Source organism: Notolepis coatsorum, assembly GCF_963971535.1.
Source record: "Notolepis coatsorum genome assembly, chromosome: 9".
NCBI classification, from domain to species: domain Eukaryota; kingdom Metazoa; phylum Chordata; class Actinopteri; order Aulopiformes; family Paralepididae; genus Notolepis; species Notolepis coatsorum.
This window is the reverse complement of record NC_140173.1, coordinates 91,474,863-91,481,959: the sequence shown is the minus strand read 5'-3', so window position 1 is coordinate 91,481,959 and position 7,097 is coordinate 91,474,863. Positions and strand designations below refer to the sequence as shown.

Below are 7,097 nucleotides of genomic sequence, written 5' to 3'. Positions count from 1 at the left end.
AGACGGAGCAGGGCGGCTCGGCCCACGGTTGACCTTTGAACCCCCCGCTGTGACGAATCCCAGTGTCTCCGAGAGATAGATAGGAGGGAAAGTTGATGCCGGCACGATCATGTCACAAACAGGTAATTTATGACAAATAGGGAGTCCACACGTGATAACAATTTAACAAAATAATTTATTTAATCGTATCTAAACACAAAAGCATAATGCCATATACATATACAAAATAGTTTGTATAAGAATCAGTGGAGTGCAGTGTGTGGATGAGTTAGATAGTATGCTGTGGTGTGTGTGTGGTGTAAGTATTAGTAATATAATATGTCAAAGGATTCAAATTGGGTGCTGGTACAACCTGTCCCTAGGAGTGGAGACGCAGAACAGAGGGAATTAGACAAGGACACATAAATAGTCTGTGTGCAGGCAGCTGTCACTGTCCAGGTGCGTCAGATTGGGCTAACGACCCACCCACTCCACCATGCTCTCTGAGTCAGTAGACTCACCCATTTGCAGGTAGAGTGGGGGGGTGGGTGGGGTCATCACAATCACAATGACCTGATTCTACTTTTCTCTGGAAAACATGCCAGTCTTCTTCGTGACTGAACCCAGCTGCGAGCGGCAAACTGCGGCCTCTCTGGAACCCCTGGAATCTCTCCTTTCCATCACTCACTCCCCCATCCTCTCCAGCTCTCCTTCCCTCTCCCTCTGTCCCTCTCTCTCTCCAGCTCTCCTTCCCTCTCCCTCTGTCCCTCTCTCTCTCCAGCTCTCCTTCCCTCTCCCTCTGTCCCTCTCTCTCTCTCCAGCTCTCCTTCCCTCTCCCTCGATCCCTCTCTCTCTCTCCAGCTCTCCTTCCCTCTCTCTCTGTCCCTCTCTCTCCAGCTCTCTGTCCCTCTCTCTCTGTCCAGCTCTCCTTCCAACTCTATGTCCCTCTCTCTGTCCAACTCTCATTCCCTCTCTCTCTCTGTCCCTCTCTCTCAAGCTCTCCTTCCCCCTCTATCTGTTCCTCTCTCTCTCCAACTCTCCTTCCCTCTCTCTCTGTCCCAGCTCTCCTTCCAACTCGCTGTCCCTCTCTTTCTCCAGCTCTCCTTCCAACTATATGTCCCTCTCTCTCTATCCAGCTCTCATTCCAACTCTCTCTGTCCAGTTCTCCTTCTCTCTCTCATTCCCTCTATATCTGTCCCTATCTCTCTCCAGCTATCCTTCCCCCTCTCTCTGTCCCGCTATCTCCAGCTCTCCTTCCCCCTCTCTCTGTCCCGCTCTCTCTCCAGCTCTCCTTCCCCCTCTCTGTCCCTCTCTCTCCAGGTATCCTCCCCCCTCTCTCTGTCCCTCTCTCTCTCCAGCTCTCCTTCCCTCTCTCTCCATCCCTCTCAATTTTCAATTTAATTAATTTCAAAGGGGCTTTATTGACATGGGAAACATATGTTTACATTGCCAGTGTTAAAACAAACAAAACAAAGCAATACAATAAAACAGAGATTAGTACAGGTATATATTGGTGATTGACAGTCTTTATGGTGGTTGTATTCCGTTGGATGTCCTTTTCTTGTCACAGCAGCTCACAAATCTTGCTGCTGTGTTTGCACATTGTTTCACGGAAAAGGTATGGGAGTTTTGCGTTATTCGATTTCAGTAGATTTTATGGTGTTTTTTGTTCTTGATTTATTGTGATGTTTCTTCTTGACTTCAAATAAGACTTGTACAGCCCATGGGAGCATTACCTTGTGATTTTGGGCTTTACAAATACATTTTATTTGATTTTATTTGATTCTATCTGTCCCTCTCTCTCCTTCCAACTCTCTCTCCAGCTCTCCTTCCAACTCTCTCTGTCCCTCTCTCTCTCTCTCTCTCTCTCTCTCTCTCTCTCTCTCTCTCTCTCTCTCTCTCTCTCTCTCTCTCTCTCTCTCTCTCTCTCTCTCTCTCTCTCTCTCTCTCTCTCTATCTCTCTCTCTCTCTCTCTCTATCTCTGTCCCACTATCTCTGTCCAGCTCTCCTTCCAACTCTCTCTGTCCCTATCTCTCTCTATCTCTGTCCCTCTCTCTATCGGTCCCTCTATCTCTGTCCCTCTCTCTCTCAAGCTCTCCTTCCAACTCTCTATGTCCCTCTCTCTCTCTCTCTCCAGCTCTCCTTCCAATTATCTCTGTCCCTCTGTCTCTCCAGCTCTCCTTCCAACTCTCTGTCCCTATCTCTCTCTAGCTCTCCTTCCAACTCTCTCTGTCCCTCTATCTTTCTCCCTCTCTCTCCAGCTCTCCGTCCAACTATATCTGTCCATCCCTCTCTCTACATACCACCATCATTCTCACATAGCTCCCATACATATATATATATATTTACATTTAATCATTTAGCTGACGCTTTATGCAATGTACAATTTGTGTACAGCAAGTCAGCAGAATGGGTGCATCTCTGGTGGCTAAGAGTGGTATTGTGCATCTAGCAGTGCTGGAACTTGAGTGCATAATAGTATAAACATATTAGCATAGTAGAGATAGTAGTATAGGTATAGTAGGATAGTACATAATAGATAGTAGTATAGACATATTAGCATAGTAGGTAGTAATATAGGTATAGTAGCATAGTAGGTAGTAGTATATGTATAGTAGCATAGTACATAGTAGATAGTAGTACAGACATATTAGCATAGTAGGTAGTAGTATAGGTATAGTAGCATAGTACATACCCAGGTGGCCAAAAAGTTCCGGCCCATTAATGGCCTGTATCCGGCAGGCCGGAAGAAATTAGTCGGCCCAAGTCCGGCTGCCAGAGTCGGCCAAGTAGGCGGCAATGACTGACTGGCCGATTCCGGCCCGAGTACACTGGGCCAGGTCCGGGGTTGCCGGAAGCGGTGAACGTCCGGATCGGCCGAGTAGGCGGCAATGACTGACTGGCCGATTCCGGCCCGAGTACACTGGGCCATGTCCGGGGTTGCCGGAAGCGGTGAACGTCGGGTTGCCTAAAGCAGCCCAGATGCGACCCACACACACTGGGCCAGGTTTGGTTGCCCGAAGCCTAGCCGACACTGCCAATGCAATGGTACTACACATTAAATTCCGCAGAGTACATTTGACTCAAACTGAGTACATTTGATTCAAACTGAGTAAAGAAATTTTACTCAGTTTGAGTGAAATGTACTCAGTTTGAGTCAAATTTACTTTGCGGAATTTACTGTGTACCCAGTATTCTGCCAGAGCTACTACACTATCTGCCTATGACCATACATTACCGGAAATACAGTAGGAAATGGTTGATTAGTAATACAATGCCACATATTTAAGGACCCTTCCCTTTACCAATGGAGTATTGGCATGTCCCGCATTGAACAATTCAGAAGTTTACATGCTGTCTCCTACCTCACTGAAATATATTCTCAGTGTATGTGCACATTGTACACAATATACACCATTCTGCAGTGAAGCTCAAATATCAAGTAAAGTAACAATTACCCCCATACATGCTACTTTTTCCAGTTAAAAATGACAACTTGAATAGATATTTAAACATTTATTAACAAAAAAATATCACATCCTCCTCTCTGAACCCAACGACAAAGCCTCCAATGAAATTAACCCATTGTTCCCCTGCAACAGCTTCTCCCACAGGGGATCTTTGATTAAACACCTGCTATCAGAAGAATATAGACAGTCAGAAAAAAAGTTCAATTTACTACTTAAGTACATTTAAAAGTAGAAACTTTGACTTTTACTCAAGTGTGTACTTTCACTTAAACTTTCATGTTAGTCTAGCTTAGCAACATTTTTTAGGAGAATTAATACAAAAACGAGTGATATGGCCGTTCAGTTGTAAATGAAAGCCTGCATTTAGTAAGACGTTGTTTATAAATGTCTTTTGGTTTAGTTATGAATGAATGACAGCATCTCTATAGCACAGCTCTATTACTAGGACATAAAGTGCTTTGGAATGACTGTATACATCATTCACAACGGGTGGCCCCAGCAGGAATCAAACTCCTAACCGTGACAGTGTTAGTGCCATGCTCGGAGTGCCAAGCACAAGACCCCAATGTTATGCAGGGCTCTGCTCATAGGCGGGCGGCTCGTGGCGTGGCTCGTAGTCCTGGTTGTAGAAGCAACCGTCGCCCTCCATGGAGACCCCCCTCCTCCCGCGTCACCCCAGCGAGGTGGCGGGTGGCGACCCTGACGAGGTGAGCCATGGTGGGGTGGCGGGGGGCCGGCAGGGGGAGGCCCCTGGGGGGGGCTCCGGAGAAAAGCGCCAGGGGGCCGGGCCGGGAGGCGCCCCTGGGGCACCCCGGGAGGCGTGGGCATAGCCTTACGGACCACGGGGGAATAGGTGACGTGGGGGCGTAGCGTGGCGGGGGTCTGGGGGAGCTGTCGCCGGCCCCGGCGAGGCGTGCTGGTCCCCGACGTGGAGGGGATGGGACTTCCACTCACTGCCCTACACGAAAAGTGAAAAAGGCAAATAAAAAGAACGAACCACAAATTCAACGACAGAAGAGAAGAGGATGAGATAGAGAGAGAGAAGAGAGAGAGAGAAGAGAGAGAGAAGAGAGAGAAGGAAAGCAAGATAACAAAATACAACAAGAGCCAGTATGGAAGCAAATGAGTGACAGAAGTATTTGAATTTGATCAGACACCGAATTTATAGCATTGAAAATAATTACTTTGAAAACATGTATCTGAATTGAATTTATAGCATTGAAAATAATTACTTTGAAAACATGTATCTGAATTTTTGAATTTTATCAGACACCGAATTTATAGCATTGAAAATAATTACTTTGAAAACATGTATCTGAATTTTTTCAGACACCAAATTTAAAGCATTGAAAATAATTACTTTGAAAACATGTATCTGATTTTTGAATTTTATCAGACACCGAATTTATAGCATTGAAAATAATTACTTTGAAAACATGTATCTGAATTTTTTCAGACACCGAATTTATAGCATTGAAAATAATTACTTTGAAAAATGTATCTGAATTTTTTCAGACACCGAATTTATAGCATTGAAAATAATTACTTTGAAAATCATGTATCTGAATTTTTTTGCTCTGAATTTACCTATGTGAAATAAAAATTCAATGTAAAAAATTCGAATGTATAATAAAATTCAATGTAAAAAAAATTCGATGCATAATTGCGGTGTATAAAATTCGATCAAAAAACCATCATCCGGGCTACCCAGACAGGATAAGCAATCGCGCCTGGATGCAATCGAATTGACTTCTGGCCTATCACTGCACGGCTTTGTCAGTCATGTGATCACACCAACCCGGGAGAAAGATGGCGGTATATATACATACGTTGGGGGGAGAATATACATACGGTGGGGAGGAGACTGTACATTAGGAGGGGGTGGGTGGGAGAGAAATATACATACGGTGGGGAGAGAATATATACATACGGTGGGGAGGAGACTGTACATTAGGAGGGGGTGGGAGAAAATATATACATACGGTGGGGAGGAGACTGTACATTAGGAGGGGGTGGGTGGGAGAGAAATATACATACGGTGGGGAGAGAATATATACATACGGTGGGGAGGAGACTGTATATTAGGAGGGGGTGGGAGAGAAATATACATATGGTGGGGAGAGAATATATACATACGGTGGGGAGGAGACTGTACATTAGGAGGGGGTGGGAGAAAATATATACATACGGTGGGGAGGAGACTGTACATTAGGAGGGGGTGGGTGGGAGAGAAATATACATACGGTGGGGAGAGAATATATACATACGGTGGGGAGGAGACTGTATATTAGGAGGGGGTGGGAGAGAAATATACATATGGTGGGGAGAGAATATATACATACGGTGGGGAGGAGACTGTACATTAGGAGGGGGTGGGAGAGAATATATACATACGGTAGGGAGGAGACTGTACATTACGAGGGGGTGGGAGAGAAATATACATATGGTGGGGAGAGAATATATACATATGGTGGGGAGAGAATATATACATACGGTGGGGAGGAGACTGTACATTAGGAGGGGGTGGGTGGGTGAGAGAGAAAATACATATGGTGGGGAGAGAATATATACATACGGTGGGGAGAGAATATATACATACGGTGGGGAGGAGACTGTACATTAGGAGGGGGTGGGTGGGTGGGAGAGAAATATACATATGGTGGGGAGAGAATATATACATACGGTGGGGAGGAGACTGTCTATTATATGTATATTTCTCTCCCAACCACCCCCTCCTAATGTACAGTCTCCTCCCCACTGTATGTATATATTCTCTCCCCATCATATGTATATATTCTCTCCCCACCGTTCTCTTGGTGTAAAAAGTTTAAGACCAGGGTGAGGCCAGGCTATGGATGGCTTTGAAGGTGAGGAGTAGTGTTTTGAAGTTAATGCGTTCCTTGATCGGGAGCCAGTGGAGGGAGTGGAGGACAGGAGTGATGTGTGATGTGATGTGATGTGCGGGACCGGGTGTTAGTGAGGAGGCGGGCAACTGAGTTTTGGACCATCTGCAGTTTATGGAGGGAGCGGGAGGTGATGCCAGTGAGGAGGGAGTTACAGTAGTCCAGGAGGGAAAAGATGAAGGCGTGTATGAGGGATTCAGCAGCAGGGGGTAGAGGCAGTGACGGATTTTGGCAATGTTGCGGAGGTGAAAATATGAAGTTTTGACAATGGAGCGGACATGGGGTCAAATGAGAGGGTGGGGTCGAGGATGACACAGAGGTTGCGGACTAGGGGGGAGGGGGTGATGGTGGAGTCATTGATGGTGAGTGTGATGTAATACAATAATTTATACTGTAGCATTACAAACCATTTGACAGCCAGGTCCTGCACCTCCGTTCTTGTCCTCTAGGAGCCATCGCAGCATGGCCAAGACCTTCCTCATCCAGCATACTGTCCGGGTGTAACTTATTGCCAGCGGAAGAGTGCAAGAATGCTTCCGCATTCGTCACCGCACGCCAGTACGGTAATGCGCCTTTCCTTTTGCCCCGCTCAGACAAATGCATGTAGTACATTGCAACACAACGCAGCATTTCCGCGGCTGTCTTTAACTAGCAGGACGCTAGTGGGCTAGTCGCTAAAATATATAATTGTACCAACACAGATATTAGGCAGTACACACATTGTCCTGCAATACATGTACAGTGA

General features: G+C 45.9%; 1 long non-coding RNA gene across 1 annotated transcript; it reads right to left on the bottom strand.

Annotated features, from left to right (window-relative positions):
• Nucleotides 1-3,480: 3,480 nt before the first annotated feature.
• Nucleotides 3,481-6,850, bottom strand: LOC311234041. Its single transcript, XR_014620061.1, has 2 exons — nucleotides 6,760-6,850; nucleotides 3,481-4,407 (listed from the first exon to the last, which is right to left on the bottom strand). It is a non-coding gene; the product is annotated as an uncharacterized lncRNA (long non-coding RNA).
• Nucleotides 6,851-7,097: the final 247 nt, after the last annotated feature.